General features: G+C 37.9%; 1 protein-coding gene across 24 annotated transcripts in view; it reads left to right on the top strand.

Moving 5' to 3' along the window:
• Positions 1-10,011: 10,011 nt before the first annotated feature.
• Positions 10,012-12,447, top strand: part of HTR1F (5-hydroxytryptamine receptor 1F) — a 156,509-nt gene continuing 154,073 nt past the window's right edge. For 14 of the 24 annotated variants that reach the window (XM_049104626.1, XM_035709317.2, XM_035709318.2 and 11 more), the window contains exon 1: positions 10,335-10,594. The gene's annotated coding sequence lies outside the window, so the exon portion shown is untranslated. Of the gene's footprint in view, positions 10,094-10,332; positions 10,595-12,447 lie in introns of those variants that run through there. The other 10 variants (XR_004811067.2, XR_004811066.2, XM_025449764.3 and 7 more) reach the window with 3 other exon arrangements.

The following is a 12,447-nucleotide window of genomic DNA, read 5'->3' as shown; positions in this document are numbered from 1 at the left end:
ATAAAGTCTATTGTCTAGAATGTTTAGACAATATGATTTGACTTTTCCTTACTTTTTCTAGTTAAAAAAAGAGTTTAGGTAGTAACAGCTCTACTATAATCTCAAAAGCAAGGACTGTGAATTCCTCCATTTTGCTACAACACAGATACAATAACTGACATAGCAGATATCCAAAACACATTGGATGGATGAATGGATAAATAAATGAATGGATGAGTAAATCCATTTGTGAGTTACTGATTTCCAAAAACTTGAATGCCATGACATCATTTGGTACCAAAATTATACTGAATAATAGATGCTTTATGATATATTGTGTAGTTGTGATCCCCTCATGTCTTTAACTTCTCTTTTATTTATTGTATTTTTCCAGCTTTCTTGTGATGTAACTGATATGTAACACTGTGTAAGTTTAAGGTGTGCAACATGTTGATCTAAGACACTTATATATGGCAAAGTGATTGCTGCTACAGTATTAGCTAATACCTCCATCATGTCACACAGCTACCATTTCTTTTATGTAGTGAGAACATTTAGGATTACTCTCTTAACAACTTGCAAGTATATATTAAGTTTTCTTAACTACAACTGTGTTGCACATTAGATCCTCAGAACTTATTTAACTTATTCAAAATGTTGTACTCTTTGATCAACGTCTCTCCATTTCCCCCAGTCTATAATCTCTGATAACTATCATTCTAGTCTTTTTCTATGAGTTCAGCTTTTTCAGATTCCACAAATAAGTGAAATCATGTGGTATTTGTCTTTCTCTGTTTGACTTATTTCACTTAGCATAAGGCTGTTAAGGTCCATCCATGTTGTTGCAAATGGCAAGATTTCCTTCTTTGTTATGGCTGAATAATATTTCATTGCGTATAGATCATAATTTCTTTATCCATTCATCCATCCAGATACTTAGGTTGTTTTCATATCAACATTATTGTTGTGAATAATGCTACAATAAACATAAGAGTGCAGCTATCCCTTCAATATCCTATTTTCATTTCCTTTAGATATATACCCAGACATGGGATTGCTGGATAATATGGTAGTTTTATTTTGAATTTTTTGAGGAACCTCCACATCATTTTCCATAGTGTCTGTAACAGTTTTACATCCTCACCAATGCACAAGTTTTTCCTTTGCTCTACATTCTTGTCAACACTTCCTTTCCTTTTTCATACCATTCTAACAGGTGGTTTTGATTTGCATTTGCTTGATGATTAGTGATGTTGAAAGTCTTTTCATGTCCTGATGACCATTTGTATAAGACATCTGCCCATTTTTTAATCACATCATTTGAGTTTTTACTAATGAGTTATGTGATTTCCTTATATATTTTGGACATTAACCTCTTATCAAATATATAATTTGCAAATATTTTCTCTCATTCTATAGATTCCTTTTCATTTTGTTGATGGTCTTCTTTGCTGTGCAGAACCTTTTAGTTTGATGTTGTCTCATTTGTTTATTTTTGCTTTTGTTCCCTTTCCTTTGGGGGTCCAATCGCCTCCCCCAAAAAAATCATTGCCAAGAGCCATGTCAAGAAACTTAGACCCTATGCTTTCTTCTAGGAGTTTTATGGTTTCAAGTCTTTAACCCATTTTGAGTTGAGTTATGTGTATGTTGTAAGACAGGAGTCTCGTTTCATTCTTTTGTATGTTGCTATCTTGTTTTTCCAGCACTGTTTAGTGAAGAGATTATCTTTTCCCCATTTTATATTCTGGCTCATCATAAATTAATCTGATCTTTATTTTCTTCCCTTTACTAACTTTGGACTGAGTTTGTTCTTCTTGCATATTTTTAACTTCTGCAAAGCCACGTGAAATTTAAAGGCAGTGTCTTTTCTCAAAAGGGAAAAGCTGAGTTATTTGGATATTAAATGTATTAAGGATGAACCATGAAGTAAGTGTTCACAGTAAATGGAAGGAAATGAGGAAAGATAAGAGGGGTGGGGATGCAAGGGGCTGTGTGGGGAAGGAAAGTAACAGAAAGGAAGCACTCAAGCTATCAAAAGATTGTCAGAGTTTGAATGGCAGCCAGAGGTCCAAAAGTGAAAGGCAACATCATCCAAAGTCCTGGAAAAAAACAAAAAATTTAAGTTAATTTAGATGTGTCTTCTTCAGTTTAAAAACAAAACCAGAATTCTATTAGTCTTTGATAATAAAGTATAATGGAAAAGGATCTTAATTATACAAGGGCATTAGAGCTCTTTAAATAATACTCAGAATGATTTTCTATCTTTTTAAACAGTACCAAATAGCATGAAGCAGGTAAAGATTTTCTTTTCCCTGTAAGTCCTTTTCTTTATTGACCAATCCCCTTAACCTTCCAGCTTTGCCAAAGGGAGTCATTGGTTAGATTGAGAAAAGGCCCCGAGATTGCCTAGTATCAAACTAAGAAAATCTCAATAGGAAAAGTAAGGAAAGTTTTGCACCATCTTCTGAACTCCATAGGAGCCTATGATAGATAAAAATAAATGTATTCTTTCTGGAAACAGCTACTTCCACAAGTTGGCCAACAGTGCAAATGAGAAGCGTTTTTTTGTTTTTGTTTTTGTTTGTTTGTTTGTTTTTTTTTTGGCAGTAATTTTTCAGAGATTTTAATTTTTAGAGGAAAAAAAGAAAGTTGAAAAGAATCCCATAATCTATTGCTCTTGACCACACAAGAAAAGACTTGTTAAACTGATGGGACAGTGCCCTCCTAGTGTGCAGTTGTTTTAATTTCAAGGCAAATATTAGGAGAAAACAAACAGCACCATAAATATCATAGTTCTTTGCAAATACAAACCAGTCAAGTAATGGCAAATTCAATGAAATCATAAAAATTTAAAGCAGAATGAGACCTTAGAGACCAATAAATCTACCTTCCTCATTTTAATGGAGACTAAACTCATATTTAAAGCTACATTTAAAGCCCCGGTGGCGCAGCGGTTGGGCGCCGCCTGAAGCCTGGGGTGTGATCCTGAGGACCAGGGATCGAGTCCCACGTCAGGCTCCCTGCATGGAGCCTGCTTCTTCCTCTGCCTGTGTCTCTGTCACTCTCTCTGTGTGTCTATGAATAAATAAATAAAATCTTTTAAAAAAATAAAAATAAAAATAAATAAAGCTACATTAACTGAATGGCAGAGGTCAAACTAAACTCAGATATCCATTGGCATGTGATTAATCCAATTCATCATGTTGTAAATTTTTGGAAAGTATGACTACCCTTGAGTTTATCATCATGATCATCAGACACATATGCAAATTGATATGTAAATAGTTTAGTTAATCCAAAAGTTTGACAGATTTTCATGGACTACTTTGATTTGCCAAATGGCTAACATGATTATGAATTTTAAAACTGTCCAAATTAAATGGGTGTTCTTGGCTTTTATTATGCATAAATTATAATGAATATAAAAAATTAATGTGTGGAAGTTTATGTATATACTTGCCTCTTAAATTCTAATATGCATAATATAGACATTAAACCTAGGGTGAAGTCTGTCAGAGCCATGCTGCGGTTGGTGAATATCAAAGATATGGCTATTTGCTTTCGAGTTAATTGCAAATAACTTTTGTATGAAATAGAAAAGCATTGCTAAATTTTTGCATTCATTTAAAATCAGTCCAAATTGGGTATGTAGTTGCCACAGACTAGATTTTAAAAGTTGATATTTCCATTGAAATGCTATGCGCTAATTATCTGAAATGGTATGTGCTAATCACATGCATTGTCCTACAATATCAACTTCTCTAATTGTGTATCAAATGTTTCCTAATTATATGGTATTATATGAAGGATGGTATGATAAATATTATGGCTATGTTTTTATTTAATTAGTAATATGCAATTCCTGGAAATTAGTGGGGTGTTTGCTCTTTAAAAGAGTTTCTCTGTATATTTTATTCAGAAAATTAGCTGAATGTTATCTTATTGAACATAGCAAAGCATGTCTGAAATTTTTTATTTTATTTTATTTTATTTTTTTTTTTTGAAATTTTTTATTTTAATGAAACTATAGCTATCTCATTTGTGAAGTTATAATCATGTTTTCCAAAATTTCAACATTATATACTTTTATATTCTTTGGTAACCTGTTGTAATTCTTAAATAATTAATATTTAAACAACAATAATATACTTATTTTAATGCTTTTCTGCTTCAAAAATAAGTTTAATATTCATTTTGAATGAGACAAGAAGATGTGCTCTTTTCTCACACCATATACAAAGACATATCAAAATGGATTAAATACCTAAAAATAAGAGCTACAAATCTAAAACTTTCTTAGAAGAAAATAGAAGCCTTCTTGGATATGACATCAAAAGCAAGAGTTTTTTGCTTGTTTGTTTTACTGCAATACACAATTTATTGGAGAGTTAAATTGCTCATCTGGATTAGTGTCACATGGTGTTTTAATTTTGACTTTATCAAAATTTTAAACATTAAGGAATACCAACCAAGAAAGTTTTTTTTTTTTTTTTAAGATTTTATTTATTTATTCATAGAGACAGAGAGAGAGTCAGAAACACAGGCAGAGGGAGAAGCAGGCATCATACAGAGAACCTGACGTGGGACTCGATCCAGGGTCTTCAGGATCACGCCCTGGGCTGCAGGCGGCGCTAAACCGCTGCGCCACTGGGGCTGCCCCCAACCAAGAAAGTTTAATAAGCAACCCAAAGAATGGGAAAAAAATTAGGAATATTAGGAAATATTAGTTTTTATACATAAAATATATTAGTTAATACTAATGTTAGTATAAATATTAGTTTATATATAGAGAAACTCTTACAACTCAATAATAAAAAGACCAAATAATACAACTAAAAATTGTTGTAAAGGAACATAAAAATTGGCAAAAGAACTGAATGAATACTTCCCCAAAGATATACAAATGGCTAGTAAGCACATGAAAATATGCTCAGCATCATTAATCATTAGGAAATTACAACAAATTACAATGAAGTATAATAAATGATAACAGGATAGACACTGTCTGAGGCATCATACAAGAAAAATAATTAAATGTTTGGGAGAGTATCCCTCCCAGTATAAAGACATACTGTAAAACAAATTCATAAATACTATTACGTATATAAATATATGCTTTTTAAAGGCAATATAAGGAAGTATTTATAATTAAAAATGATTAAAAGTTTTTCTCTCCTTGAAAATTAAAAGCTTTATCGGTGCACCCAATTTCAAAGAAACTTGGCTACTTTACCAGATATTTTTTAGTAGGACTCCAGTTATAACAGCAGGCTTACTCATAGTAATCAACTACTGCACTGGGTTTTCTAATTTGACCTTTGGACTATTACTACCAAGGCACATTAAATGGTTATAGAACTGACATGGAGCTTTGAGCAAATGGTATTAAAATCCTTTGAGAATTGTGCTTAATTAAGCAATAATACTTTATCAACAGCTTTACCAAGCTGTTAGCCAGTTCATCTAATTTCACATTCATACGAAGCATACATACAAAAATAATAAACATATTAATTTTTAAGTAATCACAATTTGTTCTCCATCAAGGACACATATTAATCAATCTCCTAAATACTAATGTTTTGGGGTAATTTTGTTCTATTTTGAACACATGGAGTCTACATTTTTGTCTTAGTAAATTTCCAATAGTAGATATTAATTACAGTAGAGCCTGTTTTACATATATGATTACAGGCATCTGGGTGGCACAGTCAGTTAAGCATCTGACTCTTGGTTTTGTCTCAGGTCGTGGTCTCATGGTTCTGAGATAGAGCCCCGTGTGGGGCTTCATGCTAGTCTGCTTGAGATGCTCTCACTCTCTCCCTCTCCCTCTGCCCCTCCTGCTCCTGCTCTCTCTTTCTCTCTCAAATAAATAAATAAATCTTACATACACACACATGCACATACACAAATATTTGTTAGGAAAAAAAATAACTGGCAACAATCTAGCATAGGGTTTTACCTTGATTTTTCAAAAGCATCCTTATTTTTACTAGCATCATCTCTATCACTCCATCTATGTAAAAATAACCAGCAGGACATTGTGGGGACAAGAGAGGACGCCATGTTTATCTCAAGTACACACTGGTTTTTGCTCAGTGTTGCCATTCAATACTCCAGTTGACTGAGTTGTCACTGCTACAGATGCATGTAAAGCACCCTTTCTGGCCGACCAGAAGCTGTATATGCAAATTACATTTCTATGAAATATCTTCACTTTAAAATTTGGTTTATATGTGTTGACATGATAAGATTCTGATCAAAAGATTCGTAACCTTGAAGATATTTCATAACATGCGAAAACCTGTTTTTTTTTTCTAATTTCCTTGATAATTTTCTTCACCTAAATTTTATCTTCTGCTGTGCAATACTTTACTCTTTCTGTGAAAGTTTATATAGTATATCCCAGTATACTCAGGATAACTTCTAGAGTTAGATAGATTCAGCATTAATCCCACTGGGACTTCTAGGAAGCTGAAATTGGGAGAAATTAAATTAGGTCATCAAACTGGTTAATGGCTAGAAGAAACTGAGTCAGGTTAGTTGAGCTCTAGTGCAAGGCTCCTTCATGATTCTTATGTGTAGTTTTCTCATGAATACAGAGAGATAACTACCATTTTCCTGTTGCCTTAACAAATACAGACTAAATGAGAAATTGTGAAATGGTATTGAAAAGAATAAGACTAATATAAATAATGGTTTAAAGATAAAACACAATTATAAAATAACTGAGAATGGCACCAAAATCATTAAGAAACATAGATGTATTCGTATTATCTCTTAGTTGGAGGCGTAGAATATATAGCAATTTCATGTTGCTCCTATCTCTTTAACTAAATGTGACCAAGTTATTCTTCCACCAAACCATCATAGTAGACTAATAACTACTTGTTTTTATACTCACACACTCTTCAACTTTTTTGCCCATTCATATAACACATAGTATGCAAAGCACCATGCTGCTATTCTTTCAGTTGTAGAACCAAAGAACAATTTGGCAATGGATATCATTTAAGTGTTTATGTTTAACTTGTTCACTACTCTTCTGTCAATAAACTAACTGTGCCCAATTTACTTATGGTAAGATTGTTCCATAGGGACAGACCTGCAACCTTTTGGTTACGTGGTCTTCCTGCCATATCATATTGCACCTGTTTGGAAAATAACTCATGAATTTAGCTAACTAGAATGAGGATTTTAATGATTTATGTATAAAAGAACCAATCTAAACTATAAACCCACTTTTTCTGTTGGTGTTTTAGGTATTACAGTATTCTCCTGAGAGTTGCTTAGGCACATTTTCTACTTATAAGAAAATAAGCATTATTTTATGATAGGGATTATTTCCCAATCCATTCTTCTCCTGCATGTTACAGAGTTTTTCAATTATACATATTCAACCTCTTCAATAAATGCCTTTTTATTTGACTACTTTCCAAATGAACTGAGCAATTATCTTATTAATTTAATGAATGAATGGAGTCAATCTAAATTATTATGCAAAAAATAAAATACTTTCCCCATAAACTCAGAGAGAGTTTGCTTATTTGATTGCTTTAATTTATATTATAAGTTTTCACTTTATCAGCAATATTTTTTCCAAAATAGAAAAAAAAAAAAACAGTACTTAAAATAATGCTCCTAAAAAGTGGCCTTCTGATGTGATGGAATGAGTCAGTGGATCTTACTTGTGAGGTTTATGAGGTCAGGTTTATCTTCTGTAGCAAGCCAAATAACTGTAGGTTATTTGTAGGTAGCCAAATAACGAAGGAAAATATAAGCCATTAAAGGCAGGTTACATTATGTAAGCCTGCGCTATTTGTGTTAATTCTGCCTACACTACTTATATGTTTTTACAACTTCTCAGCTTTTTCCTTAATTTTACACTTTAAGTCTGGCTTTTGTAGTCATTGGAACTGCAGTCAGTTTAATTGAAAGGAATAAGGGAGCTTCAACTTAGTCTTAAACTGAGACCAATCAATATTATCAAAATAGTGCAATCTGTCCCTAATGAAAATCTCCTTTCCAGAAAAATCTCAAGAAATAGACTGTTAGTGTCTTGCCTATTAATACATGCCCCTGCATATTTAAGGTTAAAAACAAACAAGGCTTTTACGCACTGACAATTTCTGGATCGTTCATCTAAGCTTTTGAAAAGAACCTGTCTGTGATGATTTAATTCATCTTAACCTGAAAGCAGGAACTTAATAACTGACTGAGTTTCTGGTCTTTTGCCCACTGAAGCAAAGAGCATAGATACCCATCCTCTAGTTATTCAGAGTAACACTCACTGAGTGCTGTGATTGTGTCTTGCCTACTTGGGGTAAGTATCTGTGAACTGAATAGCAAATGGAGTAGCTCTGGGGCACAACATCCTGTTGCAAGGTGCATTTTAATCACTAATACCTAAGCAAGTTTGTTTGCTGCAGTAGCAATAGCAGAAACATCTGCAACTTTAGATTCCCCTTTGTATCAATGGTAAGGTCTTTCCCACATCTTCACTTAATACGTATCATTTACTCCTCCGGTAAACTTTAGAGTTGGTAGCTCCAATTGCACAAATCCCTCCGCATCTGGAAACATCTCTCTGTGTAGAAGGTGGGTACATTCCCCATCTGTTTGTTGAGTGGCTTAACCTTAGACTCTTCCCATGGCTGTCATCTACAAGATTTGTTACAAATTACCCTGGATACAAGTGTAAAATCAAGGTGGTCAATATTGTATCTCCTGGGGAAATTACTGTGTTCTATTAGGAAAGCTATAAATCTTAACTTCTTCTATGATTATTATCACTCTGCTTTCCTAAATGAGTAGCCATTACCACAGAGTCATTTATTTATAGGGACAAGGGCTGAAACTGTGCAAATCATGGCACAGAGAATCCAGTTCCCTTGTTTCAGAATTATGTGACATAATAAAAACATAAAATAAATGCCACTGATAATGTGAAATCATTACCCACAATGATTTGGCTAACATTTCTTGACTATTAAGTGCCAAGCACTACGTTTATTTTTTTTATACAGCATCTCATTTAAATATGTGATTCCAAAGAACAAAGATGACTTCACCAATGGAAGAAAGATGGGCTGGAAAGCAGGTTTTATCTATAAGGAAGATGATCTACGGAAGGCGGAAAGTATTGAGAAGTGGGAGAGCAAAAAGGATCTTCAGTAACAGGAGTTCCTTTCTGGGGGAAAAGGATATAGAAGTCCAGGGTGAACCAGTCCAGGGAGGGGCAACCAGTGAACTGCGGGGGTGGTGCTCTCTACAAAGCATGGATCCTTCCTTGCACTGGAGATCCCTTCTAGTGCTGGAGAACTGCCTCCTCCGAGAAGCATTCAAGTTTCTAAGGGAGTTCCTGGTAGGCAACAGCTGAAGAGACTGTCTCCCGGGCTATAAAACATCAATCTGGAAAAATGACCGAAGACCAGCCACAGGAAAGGGCAAGATTTTTTCTCAAGGTCACATCCAGATTGAAACACTAGAAATGTATTCTAAGGCACTTGGAGAATAAACCCCAGTGGATGCCTTAGAATAAAATCTGGAATACACTCAGGTCCCCATTACCCTGCCTATCTCCTTTGTCACCCTTCCCCACCCCAATTATTTTTGAGGAAATGCCTGCTTTGTGAAATTGCGGGGAAACAGATCTCAAAGGGTGGTTCTCCATCCCAGTCCTGAAGACGCCTGCCTCTAACTCCCCCTTCTTTCCCGATCTGACCTCACCTCATTCCTAGCCACTCGATCAAAGGAGAGAGAGAGCGCGAGAGACTTGGAAGGAGAACCAACCACCAGGAAAAGGAGACTAAAGTCGTTGGCTGTTCACGTCATTTCCAGATTCCGTGAAGAGATCACCTCCAAGGTATCGCACAAGTTAGAGACGGCACTTTGCCCTCCCCGCGCCCTCCGCCAAGCACCGGTGGAAGACGAGGGAGGAGACGGCTGGGAGGAGAGGGAGGAAAGGGCTACAGCGCGGGAAGCACGACGAGAGCGGGCGCTGGGGGCGGGGACGGAGGCGGGGACGGAGGCGGGGACGGAGGCCGGGACAGAGGAGCCGCGCGACCGGACGCGGTGCCTCCCGGCTCGGGCCTGCGGCGGGGCGGCGCTCCGGGTGAGTGAGCGGCCCGGCGGGGCGGCGGCGCGGGGAGCCCGGGCAGGGTCGGCCCCCGCGGGAGGCCCGGGCAGCCCTGCGGGGCTGGAGCGCGACTCCTTCCCGACTCCTGTTTGGGGCGAACGCGGCGCGGGACGGCCACGGCGGCCTCGGCGCGCTCCGCCCGAGCCCCTGCGCTCCGGGGGCGAAGTTGCGGGGAGCGGTGCGGGCCCGGGCGGAGCTGCCGCTGCAGGCTGGGCGCGAGGGGCGCGACCCGGCCCAGGGGCGCCGGGGGAGGGTCCGAGGGCGCGACACCCCGCTTCGGGGCGTACTTCCGGCTCGTGAGGACCGGCCGCCGCCGGAATCCAGCCCCGCGAGGGCAGTGGAGTCCTCGAACCTGTCCGCGGGTGGGATGGCTCCGGGGAAACGGTCAGACAAACGTGAGGACCCGGGAGGAGGCGTAGGTCGGAAAGAAGGGCTGCAGTTTTCGAACTTGATTTCCCGCAGGTACAAACCACTGAGGTAAGGAGCAGGAGAGGGCTTCCACCTGGCGTCCGGCAAGGTGCTGGGGGGGCGGGGGGGCGGGGGGTGCAGGTCCTCCCCTACGGCCCGAGGCGCCTGGGGGGAGCGGGGGGTGCAGGTCCTCCCCTACGGCCCGAGGCGCCTGGGGGAGCGGGGGGTGCAGGTCCTCCCCTACGGCCCGAGGCGCCTGGGGGGAGCGAGGGGAGGGCAGTGGAGCGAAGGAGAAAGGGGATCTGAGTGAGGATTGATATTCAAGGGTTCTGGTCCCCGGAGAGGCCAGGAGAGCGGATCTGTGAGCCTGGAAAGTTAGGAAATGAAACGCAGGAGATGGGAGAATATACACAGGGTGCCTCAAATGCTGAATTGGGGTTTGGGGTTTATTTACACTTTCACGAAAGAGGCGGCCCCTGATAGCGCACTGGCTGAGAGCTAATCCACGCACTTTGGAAGGAACCTTGAGACTTCATTTTCTGCATGTATTTTCCTGGCACTTTGACGATTGTAATGTAATTAAGCTGATTTGTTTACTGGACATTTAAGATGTCATAAGCAGGAAGAGTCACCAGCCACTCACATCAATTTTTCTGGAATATCTATGTAATCATTTCAGTTTGACGAAATTTTAGTGGGTGTGTTATACCAAAAGCCAGGAAAATGAAACAGATTCGAGATGGATTTCACTCTGGTTCCATTTATACACAGATCTTGAATTTGATGTGGCGATCAAAAATCTAACTCCTTAAGTTTGAATTGCCCCTTTTGTCAATGTATTTGTTGAGGAAGGAGTCCAGAAAACTGCCGGTTTTCACTGTGATGTGGGAGTGTCAAGAGCTAGAACAAACCGGAGGAAGATTTTCCATCCCCCTGGGCTTCCATTGCTGTTCCTCCTTCTCTGTCCCTTTCTCCTCTCCAAACTCATAAGCAGGTTTGAGCATCATCAGTATGTGTCTCCTCCGAAGCAAGTATAGCTCTTGCTCGTCTCCACCCCATTCAAATCTGTGTATCAGAGTTGGTCTTGACAATGAAAACAGTTATTCACTGTTTCCAATCAGAAGTGTTTTTCTATGCTTTGGGTATGGTTCATTATGCTCAGATATTTATAGAACAAATTTTATACTTCCTGGTATCCGCTTAGAAGTTCTCAGATGCGAAAATTAACTTATTTTTGTCCAAAAAATTTTAATGTATTTTTCCACACCTTCTTTAGTCAGTATGAATCATTTGTCAAGCCTGGTCCACTGAGGCTTATTACAGAGCTAATGAGCTTAGTTGTATCAAGGGTTTGTTCCCTTTCAACAGTTTATAAAGAACTCTAAGAATGGCACTTTTGAGTGCAAAAATTTGCACTCAATGCAAGTTTTGAGACTTTAATTCATTAGGCAAGTTTTATAGATGCGTGGAATTGAGCAATAGCACATTTGTAAAAGCAGCTTTTTGAGTTTTAAATAAATGTACTACTTCATTTTACTTCATTTTACTTCATTCTACTACTTCACTCGTTTTATAAAGTTCTTAAGCATATTGTTCTTTTAGAGATTATCAGAAAGCTGCTAATAAAAATAATACACCACAACTTTCTTAGCATTTTTTTTTGTTTTTAGTCAAAACTTGGGTACATATCTCTTTTAAAAGACTTACAAAATTATAATTCTTAACTGGAAATTAGAGGAGTGATTGTTTGAATTTTCTTATCTAGGAAGTGTGATCCCTTTTAATGAACTATTACTGAAATCACTTCAAAGATTTTTAAAGGGCACTTTCCAGGATATTAGTAATAAATGGCTAGTGTAAAGCAACACAGATATGGTAATATTTGAAAGGCCATGGCAGGATTCTTTTTTTTCAATATGAAT

The sequence above is a fragment of the Canis lupus genome, chromosome 31 (assembly GCF_003254725.2).
Source record: "Canis lupus dingo isolate Sandy chromosome 31, ASM325472v2, whole genome shotgun sequence".
NCBI lineage: Eukaryota > Metazoa > Chordata > Mammalia > Carnivora > Canidae > Canis > Canis lupus.
This window is presented reverse-complemented; position numbering and strand designations above follow the sequence as displayed.